General features: G+C 42.4%; 1 long non-coding RNA gene across 2 annotated transcripts; it reads left to right on the forward strand.

The window, feature by feature from the left end:
• The first annotated feature begins 254 nt into the window (after positions 1 to 254).
• LOC143665703 (uncharacterized) lies at positions 255 to 4,146 on the forward strand. 2 transcript variants are annotated; one of them, XR_013167183.1, is made up of 3 exons: positions 255 to 521; positions 1,472 to 1,594; positions 3,538 to 4,146. It is a non-coding gene; the product is annotated as an uncharacterized LOC143665703 (long non-coding RNA). The 2 variants fall into 2 exon arrangements; XR_013167182.1 differs by lacking the exon at positions 255 to 521 and adding an exon at positions 528 to 1,234.
• The last annotated feature ends 18,138 nt before the right edge of the window (positions 4,147 to 22,284 follow it).

A 22,284-nucleotide genomic window follows, 5' to 3' on the forward strand; every position in this document is an offset into this window, starting at 1 on the left:
GCACCCGGGCGTGCGGGGAGGGGGCCGTGGTCCCGCACCGGAGCGTGTGGGGAGGGGCCGTGGTCCCGCACCCGGGCGTGCGGGGAGGGGGCTGCCGTCCCGCCGCGCGGGGGTAAAATAAACCCGCTCAGATCTGAAACGCCTCGGAGGAAAACGGGGCGCACACTAGGACGCCAGGCTCGCTTCTGCTTTCTTTTTGCAAGGAGCTAATGAGCTTCGCAACCTGCTCTTTCTACTTTAACAGCTGGGGGGAAACGCAGATGCTGGGGAAGGAAGACGAAAACCAAAGGATCGAGGGCCCTGTCTGCTTCCAGCTTCCTCCCTCCTCCCATCTCCTGAACGCAGCCCCTGCCTTCACAGGGGCCCCGTGGCTCAGGCTGGGCCGGCCATTGTCCCCCACAGCCAGCGATTGGCTCAAGGCAAGGGCACGTGACCCAAGCAAGGCCAATCAGGGTCCCTGGGAACTTTTCAAATTCCTGTCTGGGGACTAAGAACCTTTAATTCCTCTGTGACCACCGAAGGTAAGGAGCTAGCGCAGAGTGAAGTAGCTCCCTCTGTCACCCCACCCCCACCTGGACAAGGCGGATCAGGAAATGAAGGCCATGAGTTCAGACATTCCTGACACCACCCTCCCCTCCCCTCTCTGGCTCAGTTACACAGCCCAGTGTAATACCCCCTTTTAGTTCATTCCTTCATTTAAACAAGATTGATTTGGGTTTCTTTCAAACCCAATAAATTGTAGTCATAAATACTAACACACAAATACTAACACATGAAACAGATAGCCGAAACTTTAAAATAATCTTATTATGGAAAGTTTAAAATATACACAAAAGTGAGGAAATGGCATATGAATCTCCACATTCTTGTCACCCAGCCTCTCAATCATTAACATTTTGACAATCCTGTTTCATCCATCTACCGCTCTACCCTTTGTGTCCACCAGAAATATTTGAAAAGGAAATCCCAGCCATCTTATATCACATCTTAATATTAGGTTGAAGCATAAGAAATTTCTTTTTTGTAGAACAGAAGTAACTGAATAATGGCAATATTATATGGTCTGATGTCATATTTCCAAAAGTCTAACATTAGCTCTCACTAATAGTTCCTTGCATTTGAGTAATTGCTGTGGTTTTCAATTGTGGTGAAAACAAACAAATACAAAAGGCAAAGTTGACCAGCCAGCTGGGATGTGAGATGACCTCTTAAGTTAAATCGTCCTCATACCTGAGTAAGCAACAAGCTCATAAAACATCCTTCCGTGAAATGACACATCAAAATGAATGGGCTCTTCCTGACATCTGGTCACCATCTCTCTTTTTCTAGAAAATCCATTGGTGCACATTGTTTGTTCCCCCACCCCGCCCCCAGAACACAAATGAAAATAGGCTTTGAATAAAAAAAACAGAATATATTGCATGACAGCAGAACTAGCCAGATAAAGCTTCTAACCAACTTTGCCTGTTAGCATAGGGATGGAGCCTGAAACAATCAGAATTCAAGGAGGAAGCAACAGAAACCGAGTAGAAGCAGCTGGTCTTCACCTGCAGGACTGTCACACTAACCACTCTGATTAGTGCCCTGGTGTGAGGTGAGCGGATGGATGCCTGTCCCCCAGGTACTTGCACACAGCTTGCACACAGTCGGAATTTTAGCAGGATCTGCAAGTCTCCACGTGATCAACCCTCTGGTCCTTTGCAGTTGCTGCTTCGTCTGTGCAAGTACAATATCTGTGCCAGGATACACACGGCTTCCCCTCTCACATCATGTAAGCCGCTGCTCAAAGGCCACTGCTTCCAAAACACCTTCCTTCTAACACCCACCCCATCTAAAAGAGCAGCCTCCTTCCAACCACAGCAATCTTCATCCTACTTTCCTTTTTTCCATAGCTCTCAACACTTGTATTTTTGTTTGTGGCCTTGCTCCCATCCTATAGAACGTAAGCTCCAGTAGAGCAAGGCACAAATTTTTGTTTTAACTGCAGAGCCCACCACTAGAACAATGCCTACTGCATTGTAGAAATAACATAAATATTTCTTAAATAGATGAATGTTATTTGTCCAAAGCACCTGATCCGTTCTTGAGCACATGAATGGTCTAAATTCTCTTAAAAATGTCTCACTCTCCATTGTACCAGAGAACTGTGTGAAGCCAGTTCAGGGGTTCAGAAACATATCCCAGAGAATCTCACCATAAAACAACAGGTAAGCAGCCTTGTGGAATCAATACTAGAGAGTCCTGAGGATAAGAAAAAAAAAGGGAGCAATTACCATTCATGAATAATCTGGCTTCATGCCATTTCTCTGAAAATTTGCCTTGCTCTGTGTTTCAGGCTTCATGATGCCAAGAGGATAAGGAAAGTAATTTTCCTTTATCATACAGAAACAGCATCATGTCCTCTTATAGTGTTGAAATGGAGTCTGGGAAGCATTTTAGCAGGCGCTGGCACAGACCCTTCAGTGCTTAGGCTGCTTTCTCTACAGACTACGCCTAAATCACTTACCTTTGCTAATGCAGCCGCCAGTTATACCTTCCAGCTCAGCACTTGACACCTGCAGTTTTCTCTCAGTGATCACGAATACGACAAATGCTTTTTAAAGGAAAGCTGCGTGTCACAAGGGGCTTGTAATAATGCATCTAAAAAAAAATCTGTGTGTATTTGGGGTAAAAACAAGGTGTGGCAATGGTGATCAAAAATACAGAGACTTAGGAAGGTGACAGGGAGGGAGGAAGGAAGGAGGGAATTCTGCTTTCTCTGAAAGAGACAAGAATTGATATTCATCCCTGGTATGACCCATCACCTCTATGCAAAAAAAAAAAATCCCCCAAACAACTTTCCCTACAGGGTGGTTTGGAGGCTGGTACACTGTTGAGTCTAAGATGTTTAGCTTTACATAGTCCAGATGCAATCATTTAGAGCTATAACCAGATAAATTTGTCTCTAGTCTCAGAGATTAAAGACATTATAAAATATCATTGAAATGAAGAAAGGTAGAGAAAGGAAAGTCAGAAAATAAATATTTGTCATTATTCCAGGCTGCTCAGGGGAGAGTGCTCCGGCAGCCAGCACGAAGCTCTAGTCTGCACGTGTCCCGGTAAAGTTTGTTGGAACACAGCCTGCCCATTTGTTTACATATTATCATGGCTGCTTTTGCCCTATAGAGTTGAGTAGTTGTAACAGAGATGGTCTGCAAAGCCAAAAATATGAAATATCTGTTCCTTTATAGAAAATGTTTATTCGTCTCTGGTACCTATTAAAGGTACCAGACTAACTCAAAGGGTGACTCACCAGGCTAACATTGTCAGATTAAAATATTCCTGAGGACAATACAACATTCTCCACTTTGATTCCCTTTTTACCAAGCAACCATAGGATCATAATTAGATTTCTGGGGTATGTTTCCCTATTAAGAAGAGAATGTACAGGCTTGCTGACATGAATTTCCAGTCAGCCTTGAGATTTAGATTTCTCGTTGTGAATGACTACATGGTCTTCTGGCACGGTCTCTTACCATTCCACGCTGTGCTCGCCAGCTTTCCAGGAGTCCAGCATTCCTGACATTCCGGCAGCCAGGCTCCACTCTGCAGCGCCGGGAGAACCACTCTGGTCCTCTGCGGACCCCCCCCCGCGTCAGAGCCCTGTAAGGAAAGGCTCTCACAGCAGTTACACTTACATCCCAGTGAAGATCAGAAAGAATTCGTGGAAGGAATTTGTTGTTTGTGAACTTAGATTTCTAAACCTCCTTCCTTCAATTAAAAAAACATTAAGTAATATCCACAAAGTTGTAAAAGTCAAATAGATGCATTCGTAACTCTAAATCACAAGCTAAATAAAATTCCTTGCAATATGGTCACGCCAAGTAAGTAAGGAGTTCCTCTTTTTTTTCTGAACCGCCCCTCGGAGTCACTTTACTCTGAACTACACCTGGGGCTAGGGCCTCGCAGCACAGCTCTAACCTGGACCTTCCTTTCTCATTGTTTTGGGACTTCCCACAATATCCTGTTTGAGATTACCCAGTTTTTAGGTCCTCTGACTACCTCGGGCTTTTTCACCCTGACTGATGAGCGCCTCATCCATTTGCTTCCTGAAAAATGATGAATAGATGCTAAATTGTTTGTTGTTGTTGTGGGGGTTTTTTTGGCCTGGGCAGGCACTGGGACTCGAACCCAGGTCTCTGGCATGGCAAGAGAGAACTCTGCCATTGAGCCACCATCACACTACCCGAAGCTAAAATTGTTTTAATTTGCATGCCTTTGAAATGTCTTTTTTATGCTTTCATATTTGGTCGATAGTTTATATCGGCATGAAATTTCAGGTTGAAAATCACGCTCCCTCACAAGTTATAGGCATTGGCCCATTGTCCTCTAACTGCTTGCAGTGCTGTGTCATTCTAATTCTTCATCTTTTATATGCAGAAAACAAAAATAAAAATTAAACAGACTTCTCTTTGAAAACTATGCAAGCCACAAGACAGCTAAAACACTAATACGACACGTTCAAAGTACTTAAAAAAAAAGGCCAACCTAGAAATCTCTGTCTAGCAGAATTATCTTTTTTAAATGAAAGCACAATAAAGACATTTTCAAACAACCAAAGGCTAAAAGAATTCATTGCCAGCAGACCTGGAATAAGGAAAATATTATAGGAAGTTCTTCAAGCAGAAGCAAAATTATACCAAGTGGAAATTTGGATATAAACAAAAGAATGAAGATTACTGGAAATTGTAAATATGTGGGTTAAAATGTGTATAACAAGTGACATGCTTTTTCTTATTTTAAAATTTTCTTTAAAAAATTATTGTTTAAGAAGTGTATTGTGGTGTTTAAAACATGTAGGAGTAATATTTATGACAACAATAGCATGAAGGATGGGTAGGGGATGGAAGGATGAAACTATTCTGTTATAAGGTTGGTTAAAATAAAAGGGAAATTAGGGTGGGTGGTGGTGGTGCAGTGGCAGAGTTCTTGCCTGCCGTGCCAGAGACCCGAGTTTGATTCCTGGTGCCTGCCTATGCGAAGAAATAAAAATAAATTTAAAAAATAAGAGAAATTATACACTCTTATTTGAATGTCGACTGTGATAAGTTAAAGCTGTATACCATAAATGCTAGAGCAAATATTTTAAGAAAACAAAAGCATTACTAAAAGTCAATAGAGGTGATTAAATGGAATCATAAAACAATACTAAATTGAATGAAGGCAGGAAAAGAGGAAAAAAAGGAACAAAGAATAGGAAACAAATAACAAGATGATAGATTTAAACTCAAACATAACAATAATCACATCAAATGTAAATGATCTAACCACTCCAATGAAAAGGCAGAGATTATCAGATGATAAAAAAATAAATTTAAACCAGTCTGCTGGAGAAGTCACAGACACATGCTCAGTGGCCATCTCCCAGACCTCACCTGCCACCCCCAGCCCGCCTCCTCTTCTATTGTGCAATGATGTTTCAATCTATTTCCATTCCACAACTGGGGGAGATTTTAGGGCTTATGAAAAGGCCCCACCAAACCTTAGACCCAGAAACTGGGAAAGCAGACACAGATGCTTATCAGGACAGGAACTCTCAGTGGCAGGGACCTCTCTGGCTGCATTGGATAAATACATCACAATCAACAGGGTCTTTCAAATGAGGCATGTGGAGCTGCCCTCCACCAAACCTGATCTGAGCAGTTCGATCTGTCTGGGAGACTGGTCACAATGAAATCTTTCTGCTGCTCCTTTGAGCCCTTTGTGATGTGGTCATTTGCTGAAAATTTCTGTTGTGCCCGAGCCTGTGTTCCCATGATGTACTTGTAGCAACGTGCTCCGCAACATCTATGTGCTGTCTACCAGAAAACTATTTTAAATATTAAAACAAATAGGTTAAAAATGAAAGGATTGAAAGAGATACAGTATGCAAACACTAGTCATAAGAAAGCTTGAGTGGCTATAGTAACATCAGATAAAGTTATCTTTAGAACAAAAAAATTACCAGGGATAATGGATTCAATTCATAAAGAAGATATAACAACCCTAAGTTGTAGGCACTCAATAACAGAGCTTCAAAATACATAAAGCAAAAACTTTTAGAACTGAAAAATAGACAAATCCATGATTACTGTTGATTTTGACATACCTGTCTCAGTAATGATAGCAGACAGAAGCAGTGGGTTCTCTGCCTGGTGCACATAACAACAATCCGTGACACCAGGGTCTCGAAGAGAGAACAAGCTTAATGCCATATGCAGAGTAGGACAGCAGATGGCCAATTGCCCAAAAATCTATCTCCCTGAGTCTACGGAGTTCAGGGTTTTTATGGATTCAAACAAGGGGGGTGGATTTGTTACCATTACAACATTTAGTATACACTAGGCTGAGACTAGGCTAGAATAACCATTATAATAGTTCCTGTAAAGAGGGCTAAGACTAGGCTAAAAGAACTATTATAATAGTAAGTTTAAACAGGGCTAAGACTAGGCGAGAATAACCATTACGATAGTAAGTATAAATTGGGCTGAGACCAAGTCACAATAATCATCCCAATAGTAAGTGTAAACAAGGACAAGTTGAGTTTCAGTAATTTCAGGTATTAACTTCTGCCTATTCTATAATACAGAAAGAAAAATATCTATATAATGATTCAATAATCATAATCATTTGTTAATCCTTAATTTCTTGGTTATAATTCCCTCCTTTTATTTTCATACATTCCTCAATCTTGAGGGACACCTGGACAATGACCATTCTAATTTCTTTGTGCTGAAAAGGGCATCATCATTATGGGTAGAGGAATGAAACTGGTTGTTGTTTTTAGGGAGACTGGTACCTCTGCGTTTCAGGGTTTAACTGCGTAGGAAAAATCAGGAGGTATTAAGTCTCTGGAACTTCATAAGTAAATGAAAAATTATAGATTTAAATAAAAGGAGAAGAAAGAGGTGATTTATAACTATGTTGCATTGGGGAAACAACATTTTATAGATTTTTTATAGCCCCTACAGTCTATATATATATTCGTGATAACCTCAAAAGGGGCAGTCTCTGGAAAATATGCAACAATTGTTTACTTTGTCCCAAGCATAAATCTAGGGAAACTTTTCCATTGCTCTCAAGGATATTTTTCTCTTATTTAACTGAAATTTAGTGATTAGATCCTATTCAGTCACCCTTATCCCATGGCTATTTATAGTTTAATAATGATTTATTTCTTATGGTTACCATTCAGAGGCATTATTGGAAAAAAAAAGTTGATTGGGAAATTCTCTCAGAACAAACATGGCCTTTTTCCACAATATTTCCTCTGTGCCTACCATTTCTAACCTTAGGGCCTGCAGAAAGGAATTCTAAACCAAGCCCACACTCCCCCGTGTTTCCACACCCAACACTTGCCCCAGAGCTGCCTTAGTGGTTAGTCCTGGGGCAGGGAGAGGTGAGATGGGAAGAATGGGGCTTGTTTTAGAAGTTTTAAATGTGGGTGGTGGAATTTAAGACCCCAAGACCCAGGAGGCCAAAATGTGGATGACAGATCCTATGCCCTGCTTATCATTGTTTCCACTTATTGAGCTACTTTTGCCGTTTCCCAAAGCAGCCCCCCACTGCCTTCAAGAAATCCCAGGGTGGTTTCTTTCTAATGTCCGGGTTTGTTTACAATAATTACAAAAACTAAAGGCTTTGAACCCTGGTGCCTAGGGGGTTTGGAGGTGGGGGTGGGAATAAATAGCTGGTTATTTACCTTTGAGCAATTCATACAGGGCTCTTTTTAGAATTTTGTTTGCCAATTTGGTATTACCATCCAGAGGTAGGAAAATATACATTGCAGTAACAGAATACTATTAGTTAGACACACACAAATATCCCAGAAACAAAGAAATAGAAAATTCACTACTTTGAATCCCACTATTCTGTCCTTTCCTGAATCTTATAAATCCCCTACGGATTCCCTGTTTGTCTACTCTTATGAGCACTTGCCGGAGGGGTAGAAGTTTTGCTGGTGGCTCTGCTGCAGGTTTTAAAGAGCAGCCCTGGCCAAATTAAGTGTGCTGGCAGGTATGGTGGGAGGGGACCATTCCACCTCAGGGTCTTTTGTCGCTGATAAAGAGGTGTACAGAGGGGGAGGAGAAGGTGGTGGTTGGGGAGCCTCCTCCTCTCCTGATCTGTTGGCCCCCCAGTTACAGGTGCAGATGGAGCAGATGAAGGAGCTAATAAAGGTTCGGAGCCTCGGACCCTGAGTCAGAGAGGACATTTTTCTTTTCCTCACTTATCTTTATAGGTAAAATTTTTAATTTTCTCAACCACACTGCTGGGAGAGACAAAGGATTGACCATGTAGCATCTCATTCAGTCTCTGCCCTCTCTTGCATAACAACTCTAACTGTAATACAGTGTTCTTTTCTAGAGCGGATTCTCAGGCCAGTTTTCTCCTGGTCCTAAATCATATTGTTGCCAGGCAGCCCTGGGAGTTCTCAGGGAAATCAAGACCTCGACCAAGGGCTGGTGCTGTGAGGGTTCTTGGCTTAGTCATGAGAAATCATTCAAGGACTGGTAGGTGTGTACAGCCAAATAGTCTAATAAACTGGAGAGCCCTGAGAGTTCTCAGCCAGATGTCAAAGAGCTCTGGGACTTCCTGGCTGGACACTGGGGAGCCCTGGAAGTTCTAGGCTGGGTGCTGCCGAGCTCCAGGAACTCTCTTCTGGACCCTGGAGAGCCCCAGGAACTCTTGGTGAAGTCGAGACGTTGCCCAGGTGCTGACACTGTGAAGTCTCTTGACTCAGCTGCAGGAAGGAACATGAGGACTAGTCAGAGTGTACAGCCAAAGAATCCAAAGACTAGCAGTGTGTACAGCTCAAAACTTTAATGCATAGTGAAAGTACACATGCTAGAAGGAAGGTGAGCGCCAGCGTTCCCTAAAGAAGGAGAAGCAGTCTGACCTTGGGATCCTTGCAAAATAAGGACTTGGAGGGGCCCTTCTCCCTCTGGCTATGCTAATTAGGGATTGATGAGCTGCACTTTTCATTGGTTCTTTTCAGGTGCCAACCTGAGTGTTAGTTAGTAAGCTGCCGGAATGCAATATACCAGAACTGGAATGGCTTTTATAAAGGGAATTTAATATGTTACAAGTTTACAGTTCTGTGGAAGTGAAAGTGTCCCAATTAAGGCTCCAACGAGATGTTACCTTTACTCGAGAAAGGTTGGTGGGTCAGGAACACTGTCAGCTGGTAGTCACGTGGCTGATCTGCTGGTCCCTTGCTCCTGGGCTCTGTCGTTTTCAACCTCTGCTCCTGTGGGGGTTCCTCACTTTGCTTCTCCAGGGCTGGCTTTCATCTCTTGGCTTCCCTTGGCTCTCTCCAAGTTCTGGCTTGTTTAACATCTCATGGGAAGGCACATGGCGATGTCTGCGGGGCTGCAAGCATCTCAAACATCCGTGTCTGTTCTCCATGTGTCTGCATCTGTGTCAGCTCTGTTGTGTGTCAGGTCTCAGAAAATAAAACTTAACATACAAAATGGATTCTGTGGCAGGGGGGCCTTCAGTTTCTCTCCCTCAGCAGCTCTTCTAACAGGACCTGATGTGACAGCAAGATGGAGAGCACCAACGTGCCAACACCCCGCCTACCAGAGGCCAGACCAGATAACCCTGAGCACGAAGTGGTGGTGTGCACCCGCCCGGGCTCTCCCAGCGACATCTGCAGCACACCACACCCCCACCCCTCTTGGCACAGTTTTTCCTTTAAAACCATAAGCTGTCAGGAAGAGGGTTGGAGCCATTTTTCCTTTCTCTTTCGCTAGCAGATTTTGCTGGTTCCCACCTGCCTGCTCTCCCCTTCCTTTCATTCTGTTTTTTTGTCTCTAGCAATAAACCATTAAGCTTTAACTCGCTGTCTCGTGGAATCCTTTAGCAAATCGATGCCTAACATTGTGAAGTTTCTGTAAGCTCTGTCATTTCTCCAAAATGTTTCCTCTTTTAAAGGATTCCAGTAAACTAACCAAGACCCACCTGGAATGGGTGGAGTCACATCTCCCTCTAATCAAAGGTCACACCGACAACTGGGCACGCCACGTCTCTGTGGGGATAATCTAATCAAAGATTTGCAACCAACACTATTAAATCAGAATTAAAAGAAATGGCTACCTTTGCAAGATTGGAGCAAGATTAAACATGACTTTTGTGGGGCACATAATCCTTTCAAACTAGCACACTGAGTGAAGGCTGGTTGTGTGGGACTAGGTAAATCTATGTGCAACGAAAGTAACTTTTTGTTATGGGTGTTAGAGTTACTTCCCTCTCCCTCCTCCCCTACCTAAACTGCCTCAATATTGAGGCCAGACTGTGTTACAAAAATAAACTCTTTTTTGTTTTTCATAGGCTCATAACTAAAATCTTTCCAACATTTCAAAATATAGCCCAAAGGGCTCCTTTTAGGAATGCAGCTAGAATTAGGATTTTCCATTCTACAGAATTTCAGTAAGGTAACCGACCAGGACAACTTGAACAACACAAACACAGTAACAAACCAACTAACAATCCAAACAGACACTTAACACTTACATATTTAAGTAACATACCAATTAATAACTAAACCAATACACCAATTAACACTTAAACATTTGCTTAACTTCATTAAATATCAACTAATTATTGGATTCCTTCTTTCCCAGGAATATGCTCAACATACAAACTCAGGTCAGGATCTCAAACCCTGTACAGAAAGGTATAGAGGTCAGAAGGGTATAGAGGTCAGAAGGGTACAGAGGTCAGAAGGGTACAGAGGTCAGAAGGGTATAGAGGTCAGAAGGGTATAGAGGTCAGAGCAAAGGGGCTCATTCTGCAAAGGGACCCAGGTCCAGGGGTCTGGAGCCTCTGTACTAACTTTCCAATCGACTTTTACCTTGATGACCCACTCACCCAGTCAGATGGCTGGACTTGGAACTGGAAACTTTCTCTCTTCAAGACTTTTTTTTTTTTTTTTTTACATGGGCAGGCACCAGGTAGCGAACCTGGGTCCTCTGGCATGGCAGGCAAGAACTCTGCCTGCAGAGCCACCATGGCCCACCCTCTCTTTGAAGCTTTTTAAGGTGCCAACAGTCCGGAGTGCCAGCAGAGTAGAGAAAAACCCGGTTGCTGAGCCTCTAGACCAAAAGAGTCTAGCGGCCACAAAAGGCTCCATCATGGCACTGACCTGTCATGGCGCTGACCTGTCATGCTGGGGCTCCAGAACTTCAGGCAGTCGGACTCCTTAGGATTCTTTGCCCCTTCTTGGTTTGCCAAATTGATACCAGACAAAAGCAGTCAGCTGTCCACCCTATGCACATAACAGCCAATCCATGACACTGGGGTTCCGAAGAGAGAAAGAATTTAATGCCATATACAAAGCAGGAGAGCAGATGGCCTATCAGCCCCCAAATATGTCTCTTGAGTCTAAGGACTCCAGGATTTTTATGGATCAAACAAGGAGAGATGGATTTGTTCCCATTACAATAGTAATTATACACAGGCCACAACAGCCATGCCAAGTCAGTATAAACAAGGGTGAGACTGGTTGAGTTTCAGTAATTTCATTTATTAACTTCTGCCCATTCTACAATATAGAAAGAAAAATATCCATATCATGATTCTGTAATCATAATATTTGTTAATTCTTAATTTCTGGGTTACAGTATTGGATAGACAGAAAAATGAGTCAGGATATGACTATTTAAATAACATTCTCAACCAACTGGACCTAACTGAAATTTATGGAACACTCCACTCAATAGTAGAAAAAACATTCTTTTCAAGTGCACTGTGCTGGTTTGAAATGATGTATGTACCCTAGAAAAGTCATGTTTTAATCCTAATCCCATTTTGTAAAGACAGCCGTTTCTTCTAATCCCTATTCAATACTGTATGTTTGAAACTGTAGTTAGATCATCTCCCCGGAGATGTGATTAATCAAGAGTGGTTGTTAAACTGGATTAGGTGGAGGTGTGTCTTCACCATTTGGGTGGGTCTTGATTAGTTTCTGAAGTCCTATAAAAGAGGAAACATTTTGGAGAATGAAAGAGCAGAACGACACAGCCATGAAAAGCAGAGAGTCCACCAGCCAGCGACCTTTGGAAACGAAGAAGGAAACCACCTTCCAGGGAGCTTCACGGAAGGAAGCCAGGAGAGAAAGCCAGCAGATGATGCCATGTTCACCACGTGCCTTTCCAATTGAGAGAAACCCTGACCCTGTTCGCCATGTGCCTTCTCACTTGAGAGGGAGACCCTGAACTTCACTGGCCTTCTTGAACCAAGGTATCTTTCCCTGGATACCTTAGATTGGACATTTCTGTAGAATTGAGACATTATATCAGCCTTAGAACTGTAAACTAGCAAACTAGAACATGCACATAAGGACCTTCACCGAGGTAGAACGTATTTATGGCTGTAAAACAAGTTTCAATACATTTAAAATTATCAAAATTATACAAAACAAATTCTCTGACCATAATGGAATTAACCTTAAAATCAGTAACAGAAAGCTATCTTGAAAAATCCCAAATATTTGGAGTTAAAAACACACTTTTAAATAATCCGTGGGTCAAAGGAGAAATTCAGAAATATTTTGAACAGTATGAAAATGAAAACCTAACATACCAATATTTGTGAGATGCAGCTACAGCAGTGCCTCAAGGGATATTTATGGCATTAAATACTTCTTTTAGAAAAGAAGTCTTTTTTTTTTTTTTTTTGTAGGCGAAACTTTTCTGCTATCTGCATAAGCTTTGCAAGAGTAAGCCTCAAGACAAAGGGTTTGGCCTATTGATTTGGGTATCCCTAATGCTTGACACAATATCAGGGGATTCCCTGATGATAAGGATTAATAGTTTCATATTTTTTCTCCCATCCCTCAAGGGACTTTGCCAATTCTTTTTGATTATCTGCTTAATATATTCTCCGATGTTCCAGGTATTACATTAAGCTATACAGGATTAAAGGCCCTCTTTCTTATTTTGGGCTCCCTGTGTTTCAGTTGTTCAAATGAGCTATCCGGACAGGTTAAGTTAGATTATGTGCTACAGAAAATTTAGGTTCTGGACAAAATAAGCCTTTCTTCCTTTGGTTTTAAAGAGTAGGTGTGGTTCTAAAATATAGACAATGTCTTCCTTACTTGTGTGTTCTGAATTACCTTAGTCCCGACCTGATCAGCTTCATTCTTATCTCTAAATACTAGCTGTGGATTTTTATATATGTCCATTATCATGTTGAGGAAGTTTCCTTCTACTCCCATCTTTCTAAGTGTTTTTATCATGAAAGGATTTTGTCAAATGCCTTTTCTGTGTCAATCAGGATGATCACGTGGATTTTGCCCTTTGATTTATTAATGTGCTGTATTGCATTAATTGATTTTCTTGTGTTGAATCATTCTTGCATGCCTGAGATAAAACCCACTGGATTCAAGCACTTAATTTCTTTAATGTGCTGGTGGATTCGATCTGCAAATATTTTGTTGAGGATTTTTCAATTTCACCTTAAGAAACTAGAGAAGGAAGGGCAGATTAAACCCAAACTACACAGAAGAAAGGAAATACTAAAGATAGGATCAGAAATCAGGGAAGCAGGAAATGGACACAGAGTAGAGAAAGTCAATGAAACTAAAAGTTGATTCTTTGAAAGGATCAGGAAAGAGACACTTCAAAGGCGGCCGGGAGCTCTGTGTGTGAGCGAGACTGTTAACTGGAGGATTCATTGTAGTTTCTCAATCCCGGCTGCACATTAAAATCACCTGGGGACTTTTAAAAGCCCTGGTGCTGGGGTTGCATTACTGACCAGTTAAATCAGAATCCCTGGAAATGGAATCTAGGTGTGAGCAGATACAAAAGCTCCCCAGGTGATTCCAACATGCAGCCAAGTTTCCAGGCCTTCTTTCCAGAGGCCTGGAAAGAAGGCCGGCAGAGATCACCCTGTGTCTTTCCATGTAAGAAAGAACCTCAGTTGAAAGTTAGCTGCCTTTCCTCTGAAGAACTAACGAAATAAATCCCCTTTTATTAAAAGCCAATCCGTCTCTGGTGTGTTGCTTTCCAGCAGCTAGCAAACTAGTACATAAGGCCATTCTAAATTTTTCGTATTGGAAGGGACTATCACTAACATGGGGTAGGGAGATGGAACTATCTGATGTTCTGCAAAGACTAGCCCCTCTAGGTTTTAGGACTTATCTGAACCAGGGACCCATCTGGAGGTTGTAGGTTTCTGGCAAGTTACTCTAGTGCCTGGAACCCTTGTGGAATTTTATATATTGCCCTAGGTGTTCTTTAGGATTGACTGGAATGATCCTGGTTGGGGGTTGGCAGGTTATGATAGTGTTTTAGTTTGCTAGCTGCTGGAACGCAATATACCAAAAATGGAATGGCTTCTAAAAAGGGGGCATTTAATAAGTTGCAAGTTGACAGTTTTTAGGCCTTGGAAATGTCCCAATTAAAGCAAGTCTATAGAAATTTCCAATCTAAAGTGTTCAGGATTTCTCTCTCAAGTGAGAAGGCACATGGCAAACACAGTCAGGGTTTCTCTCTCAGTTGGACGGGCACATGGCGAACATGGTGTCATCTGCTAACTTTCTCTCCTGACTTCCTGTTTCATGAAGCTCCCTGAGAGGTGTTTTCCTTCTTCATCTCCAAAGGTCAATGGCTAGTGGACTCTCTGCTTCTTGTGGCTCTGTCATTCTCCTAGAATCTCGTGGCTTTCTCTCTTATGGTTCTCTGCTTCTCAAGCTTCCTCCAAAATACTTCTCCTTTTATAGGATTCCAGTAAACTAATCAAGACCCAATTGGAATGGGTGAAGACGTTAAGTTTAATACCCAGACTGATTGAGTCACATCTCCATGGAGATAAGTTAAAATTTCCAACATATAGTACTGAATAGGGATTAGAAGAAATGGTTGCCTTTACAAAATGGGATTAGGATTAAAACATGGCTTTTCTAGGGTACATACATCCTTTTAAACTGGCACAGATAGGTAGCAAGGTCTACCTGAAGCTTGCATAACAGCAACCTCCAAAGTATCCTCTCGGCTCTATTTGAACTCTCTCTGCCACTGATACTTTATTAGTTACACTTCTTTTCCAACCTCCCTTGAGTTTTAAACTGAAGGTTGAGCAGAAGGGAGAAGAAGCCTGTCATTGTAGCCATAGACTTCACCCTGCAAAGCTGGAGCAGAGCAGTGAATGAGCACACAGCCAGGTCAGAGACCACAGCATTGTAACCTTGATGCTGAGAGAGACAATCTACCTTTCTGGGCTCCTGGTTTTTGCAAAATAAAGACATGGTCCAGATAGCATCTTTAGATCTTTCTCACTCTAGAATCACTAGATCTACACCAGTGCTTACTGAAAGTAAATACCACCAAAAGGATGTAGAAATATAAGCTGCTTTTCTGGAGAAATGACTCTTTAATGCTGGACCTAGCTTTACCCCAACTACACCAGTCACTGGCACATGTCCTAAGGGTTGTGATAACATTTCGCATTTCAATCCTGACATAGGGTTGGGATGAATATTGGTCAATTCCTCTCAGGTATCCCAGTCTTGGGCTCCAAAGTGTGACTTTGTGCCTATTTCAGTTTGCTAAAGCTGCTGGAATACAGTATACCAGAAATGGGTTGACTTCTTCAGTGAGGATTTACTAATTCTCTGATTTACAGTTCTGAGGCCATGAAAATGTCCAAATTAAGGCATCAAAGGAAGATTTCATCTGGGGGACAGGCTGGGGCTATCCAGGTCCCCTCTGTCATATAGGAGGATACATGGCCTTCTCGCCTGGGCCGTGGCTTCAAAGGCTCTCAGTGTCCGTGAGTCCTTCTTGCTTCTCCCAGGACATTTTGTTTCCAAGGTCACTCTCTCCATGAGCCCTCTTAGAGGACTCCAGTAAAGGATTAAGACCCACCTTGAATTAGGTGGGTCACATCTCCATGGAAACAACCTAATCAAACGTCCCCACCACAACAGAACTGCACCCACAAGAATGGATTAAAAGAACATGACATTTCCTGGGCTACATTACAGCTACAAACCAGCATATTCTGTATATCTGTAATCTGTGTGTTGTCTTATTAAAAAACTCAAACAAAAGAAAACATAATGACTGTATTTGGTTTTGGGTCATCTTGAGATTTGGGGTGGGGGGACTCCCTCCTCCAATATTTAGGGCAAGATCTGGAGCTAAGAGCCCTGTAGACTAATCAAGTGAAGCTGCCCAGGTGAGCGGGAGTCTGCAGGTCCGGTGATTGTAATGTACTGAGCATGCACTCCATGAAACAGGCTGTTTGCAGGATGCACAGAGAGCCAAGGTAAAGTCACCTTTGACCATCACTAACTAGCTCTTAATTAAAGAGACATCGAAGAAATATTTAAGCCTGGCAAGACTTTTAAACAGAATTAAATGGTTATTAGTACTTAAGTCCTTAAGACAGCCAGTCAGTGAAATGGAAAATTTTGTTCTCTTCAAGACGAATCCCTGCCACCTACCCACCTGTATTTAAAACATTGGAGCTTTGTTTCCTGGGCCTTGTTGACAATCTGTTAACAAAAATTATTGACTATTTATCATTTGCCAAGAACTGTGCTAGGTGTTGAGGGTACAGAGATCAATGCGAAATAAAGTTTCCTACCTCATGGAGTTCACATTTTTGTGAACAGCACAGACGTTAAACAGAAAAGTTCAAAAAATTCATTAAAATCTTACAAGTGTGAAAAGGACCACAACAGAGAAGTTCAAGATGTCATGATAGTATGGGACCAGGATATTGTTCTAGTTTGCTAGCTGCCGGAATGCAATATACCAGGGACGGAATGGCTTTTAAAAGGGGAATTTAATAAGTTGCTAGTTTACAGTTCTAAGGCTGAGGAAATGTCCCAATGAAAACAAGTCTATAGAAATGTCCAATCTAAGGCATCTAGGGAAAGATACCTTGGTTCAAGAAGGCCGATGAAGTTCAGGGTTTCTCTCTCAAGTAATTCTGATAGATTCATCAAAATTAAAAACTTTTGTGCATTAAAGGACACTATCAAGAGAGTGAAAAGACAGAATGGGAGAGAATATTTGCATATCACATATCTAATAAGTTTCCAGTATCCAGACTATATAAAAGAACTCTTACAACTCATCAAGAAAAAGGCAAACAACCCAATCAAAAAGTGGGCAAGGTACTTGAACAGACATTTCTCCAGAAAACTATACAAATGCCTAGCAAGTACACGAAAAGATTCTCAACATCATTAGTTATTAGGGAAATGCACTACTGAACTGTATACTTGAATGTGGTTAAAATGGGAAATTTTATGTTGTATATGTTACCACAAAAAAAAACTTTTTTTCAGCCACATTGAACTTTGCAACACAAAGAGTGAGCCCTATCATAAACTGTAGACTTTATTATGTTGATTCATTGACTGTAGCAAATGTACCACACTATAGAAAAATGTTAGTAATAAGGAAAACTATGTGGGGGGGGGGGTAAGTGAAAAATTTGCACTTTCTGTGTGATTTTTCTGTAAATCTAAACTGCCCTGAAAAAACCCTATCAATAAAAATCAAAACAAAACCCAGAATGACATAACACTTCTCACCCACTAAGATGGCTATAAACAAACAGAAAGATAATAAGTGCTTGTGAGAATGTGGAGAAATGGTACTTGTATTAAATGGTGAAGCAACCATGGAAAACAGTTTGATGGTATCTCCATCCGTTAAACATAGAATTGACATATGATCCAGCAGTTTCATTCCTAGGCATCTAACTATAAGAATAAAAAACAGGTGTTCAAACAAAGACTTGTACACAAATGTTCATAGAAGTACTATTTACAATCACCAAAAGGTAGAAACAACCCAAATGTCCATCAACTGATGAATGGATAAAACAAATGTGGTTTATGTATATACAATAGAATATTCATCAACCATAAAAAGAACTGAAGTTCTGATATATACTACAACATTGAAGAATCTTGAAACCATTATGCCGAGTGAAAGAAGTAAGACACAAAAGGTCACATATGGTAGCATTCTATTTGTATAAAATGTTCAGAACAGGCAAATTCAAAGAGACAGAGAGCTGATTACTGGTTGTCAGGGGCTGGAGGTGGGGGGTAGGGATGTGACTGCTTCCTTGGGCCAGGAGTTTCTTTTGCAGTGATGAAATATTCTGGAACTAGGTCGTGGTTATGGTTATACAAAATTGTTGAATGCTCTAAATGCCCCTGAAGTGTCCACTTTAAAGCTATTAAAATACTAAATTTTTTATGTTGCGTGTATTTTACTAGATTAAAAAATAATTGGATGCAAGGAGCTTGTTAGGAAATATTTGGTGGGTAGAATTGTGGAGACTTGGGGAGTGGTTCAGGGATAACCTCTAAATTTCTGCAAACAGCAGTGGCCTGGGTGGTGATGCCATTTACCAAATAAAAAGTTCTGAAGGCAGAAACAGGAAGATCCCAAGTTCCCTCTGGGACAGGCTAGACTGAGATGTCTAAGAGACATCTCAGGGACACTTCACCGAGCAATTGACCTTCTGCTGTGTCTTCCTCATGCTTGTTACTGGGCGTCTCCAGATGGCTACTGCCCCTCGGGCTTCCTGTCCACGCTGCAGAAAAGGAGGGGAGCAAGGGAGGCAGGAAAGTAAGGCTTCCCTAGGAACTTTCAGCTTATGCCTCATGGATCAGACGAGTGTCGCGTGGCCACCCCTGCTGCAAGAAGATCGAGGGAGTAACTTTTCCAGGTACATTGCCACTCTAAGATAAAACCGTGACTTTGTGCATGAGGAGGAAGCTGGAATGGATGCCAGGTAGGCAAATATCAGTGTCTGCCACACTGTGCAATTAATGTCATGAATGATTCTGTACCTGATAAGTGAGGATTCAGGGGATGATTATGATTACTGAGTCCCTATGGGATGGATATTCCTTTTTATTTCTGGTATATTAGAACAGACAGAGGGAAACACCTGAAATCTCTGAACTGTCATCGGCTACCTTGATCTCTGATAATGATTGTGTAATGATACAGCCTTTATTTTATGATTGTAAAAACCTTATAACTGACCCTCACATGGATCCCTTATCCTGTTTTTCAACTTTCGAGTCTTATGATCACTAAAGACAGCCCCTAATGGCTATTAATGAAGCCCAAATGGACCGAAACCAAATGAGCCTGCCTGCCATGCACAGGAGCTTAAATGTTTAACCGCTAAGTGATCTACTCCTCATTGTAATACTAAAAATCACTCCCGCCAGCAAGGTAAGACTGCGTCTTCTCACGCATGTTGTGTGACTCGGTGTGCAGTCACTCTGCACGTGCTCGACAATTAATCACCCCTCACCTTGCCACCTCGAGCCGCTGTGCTCATTATCCTGCCCATCTTTTGATACTATGAATCTATCAGAATCACTGCATTTTGGGAAGACGAATTTTTAGGTTGATGGGCCATGTGATCTCCTGCTTCCTGCCTCGTAATAAACTCTTTCTCTTTGGGACCCTGGTGTCTCCGGAATTGGCCATGTGGGCGCATCTGGCGGAGAACCCACTGCTTTGATCAGTATCGATCCCAGCGGACCGTGGGGACAGGAAGGCAGGAAATGAATGCTTGAGCATAGATTCGATATCTTCTTGTCGTTCAGGCTGAGTGATCTCAATTCTTTCCATCTTTCTCCATGGTTCATTCAGATTTTCCAAAAAATCAATCATTTCAGTAACTTTCCCCCGACTGCACTTGAAGTTTACAATATGCCCTGGGAGCCCAGATTTGGAGTCACTTTTCTTATGATGAAAGAAGGGTAGAAGCCAGGCTCTCTCAGCTACGGCGTTTATACGTTCATTGGTGCTATGCCCTAGAAAAAAAAGTAATAACCACACAGACAAATGCTATGTTCCTAACTCTCACTTAACACACAGGATAATATCAATGGAGCCAGAAAGACTTCTCAGTTCCCCAGGACTTCTTGGAATATTAGCTTTCTCATTCTGTCTCAGCTAGAATCGCCTTTGTTTGAACCTTTCGCAAACAGAGTATATTTAAGGAATAAAACAAATTTTCAGTTCTTCATGAGTAAGTCTAATTTAGAGCAAATTTAGTTTTCAGTTACAAAAAATAAATGCCATTTCAAAATTGTCAACTTAAAAAGAATGTCAACTAACACAAAATGACTGAATTTTTACACCCCGGTTTTAGCATCAGAATATCCTCGGGAACCTTAGCACTGAAAGGTCTGGGCTCCAAGAAGTGCTTCACAGAAGCAGATGTGGACTGCTGGAAGTGTCGCACATCCGAGAACCATTCAGGACAGGCAATGTCGTGCTCCTTTACTTGCCTCCAGAGACCATTCTTGGCTGTTGGTTTTGTGATCCTAGGAGAAAATAACTCCTTCCTCATCTGCACTCCAGGGCTCTTTTGCCTCCTTTGTAAAACGTACATTGGTCCCTCCAGCTAACTCCACTTGTGAGCATTACATTTCACTCTGCATTTTTTTCTCTTTCCTGTTTTAAGGAAATAAAATTTAGAAATTAAAAATTTACAAGGCACGCCTTTCATGGGGGAGACCCGGGTTTAATTCCCAGACCGTGCAACCCCCCAAAAAAAATTTTTTTACGAGACATAGCACAGTTTGGCATACTAGAAAAAGTCTAGCATTGGGGGCCACTCTTGGCTTGGATCTGCTAATAAATCTGCTGAAGTTTAGACAAGTTCTTTCACCTCGCTGGGGTTCTGTCTCCTCACCTGTAAAAAAATAAAAATAAAAAGCAGGGGTTGGAGGGGAGACTTGAAATGGCTTATTCCTAAGTTTCCTTGAAGCTTTACTATTCTGTGATTTTCATTACATAAACCAAGGTAATGGATAGATGTTAATAGCAAGCTATGCTTCCAGCTGCTAGCCACAGGAAAAACTGACTTCCTACGGCTTACCTATTTAGAATTTTTTTCCATATAAATCAAATATTTAGAGATAGGCAGCAAGTCTGCTGGTTAAGTGGCTCAATAATACAAAGGATAGATGGGTGACATAAAATGCAGTGCACATAATGAAAGCATATGATTTGTTTTTCCTTTTTTGACTATTTGTATATGTCAGGGAAGTCCCACAGGCACACTCAGCATCTCCCAGCCCGCACCTACCCCTGCCTCCTTTTCTACTGGGCTCGGCCGTTTCCATCCTTCAGCTCTAATGAAAAGGCCTGACCATACCTGAGTCCGGACACCCCGAACCAGCAGCCCGGTTACTTCTGGGGCAGGATTCTCGTGGCAGGCACCCCTCTCGCCCCCGTGCAGGGCAGCGTGCAAAGCGGCCACCCTCCAACCCCGACCTGGGCACCTGGGGCGCCGTGGGAGGCCGCCCACGACGGGAGCGCTCCTTCCGCTCTCTTGGACGCTCTGCGCCGTGTAAGTAATAAAATGGCCATGTGCTGGAAGTTTCTGTCGTGTCTGAGCCTGTGCGCCTGCAACGCACGTGCAGCCACTGGCGCTACCGCGTACACCCATAAAACCATCACAACGGTTACAACCGGCAAAGGCTCATCACCCCAAAATGTTTCCTCACTCTTTATAATCCCTCCCTCCTGTCCTTCCCTGCCCCCCACGCCTCACCCCCCAGGCAGTCGCTGATCTGCCTTCTGCCACTATCAGTTGGTTTGCAACATCTAGAATTTTATGTAAATGGAGTCAACAGTGAGTACCTCTGGCTTCAGTGGCTTCCTCCCTCAGCAACTCTGGGGGCTTTTTCTCCATGAGCTTCTCTTGGTTTTAGTCACACTTAAAGGATTCCAGTAAAAGGACTGAGACCCCCCTTGAATGGGAGGTCACGCCTCAGTTGAAATAATATCACCAAACGGCACCCCGACCACAGGTCTGCACCGCAGGAATGGATGAAAAGGTCGTGTTTTCTGGGGTTCAGTCAGCACACCCACACCTCAGAGGCTCACCACAGCAAAAGTTTATTTCTTTCTCGTGTAAAGTCTCTGTGGGCCCAGCAGCTCTTGAGGGCGCTTGTCCTTTGTGCAGTCGCTAACTTATCCAGGCAGCTTCAACCTTTAGGGCCTTCTCCATGACTGCCTTAGCCGTGGGAGAAAAAGCTAGAGACTCACCCGTGAGCTCTGTACTGTCTCAGCCTGGGAATGGTGTCACCACGTTAGCTGGAACTGGCCATGTGGCCCTAGCCAACTGCAAGGGGACTGAGAAGTGCAGCCTTCCATGGACCCAGAGGAGAACGGGAACCAGATGGAGGGGGCTATAGCCATGTCTAATACCCTGCTTTTAATTCATCAAAGTCTCTTAGGGAAGAATTCTGTGCCAAGT

Source organism: Tamandua tetradactyla, chromosome 21 (assembly GCF_023851605.1).
Source record: "Tamandua tetradactyla isolate mTamTet1 chromosome 21, mTamTet1.pri, whole genome shotgun sequence".
In the NCBI taxonomy this organism is placed as follows: Eukaryota; Metazoa; Chordata; class Mammalia; order Pilosa; family Myrmecophagidae; genus Tamandua; species Tamandua tetradactyla.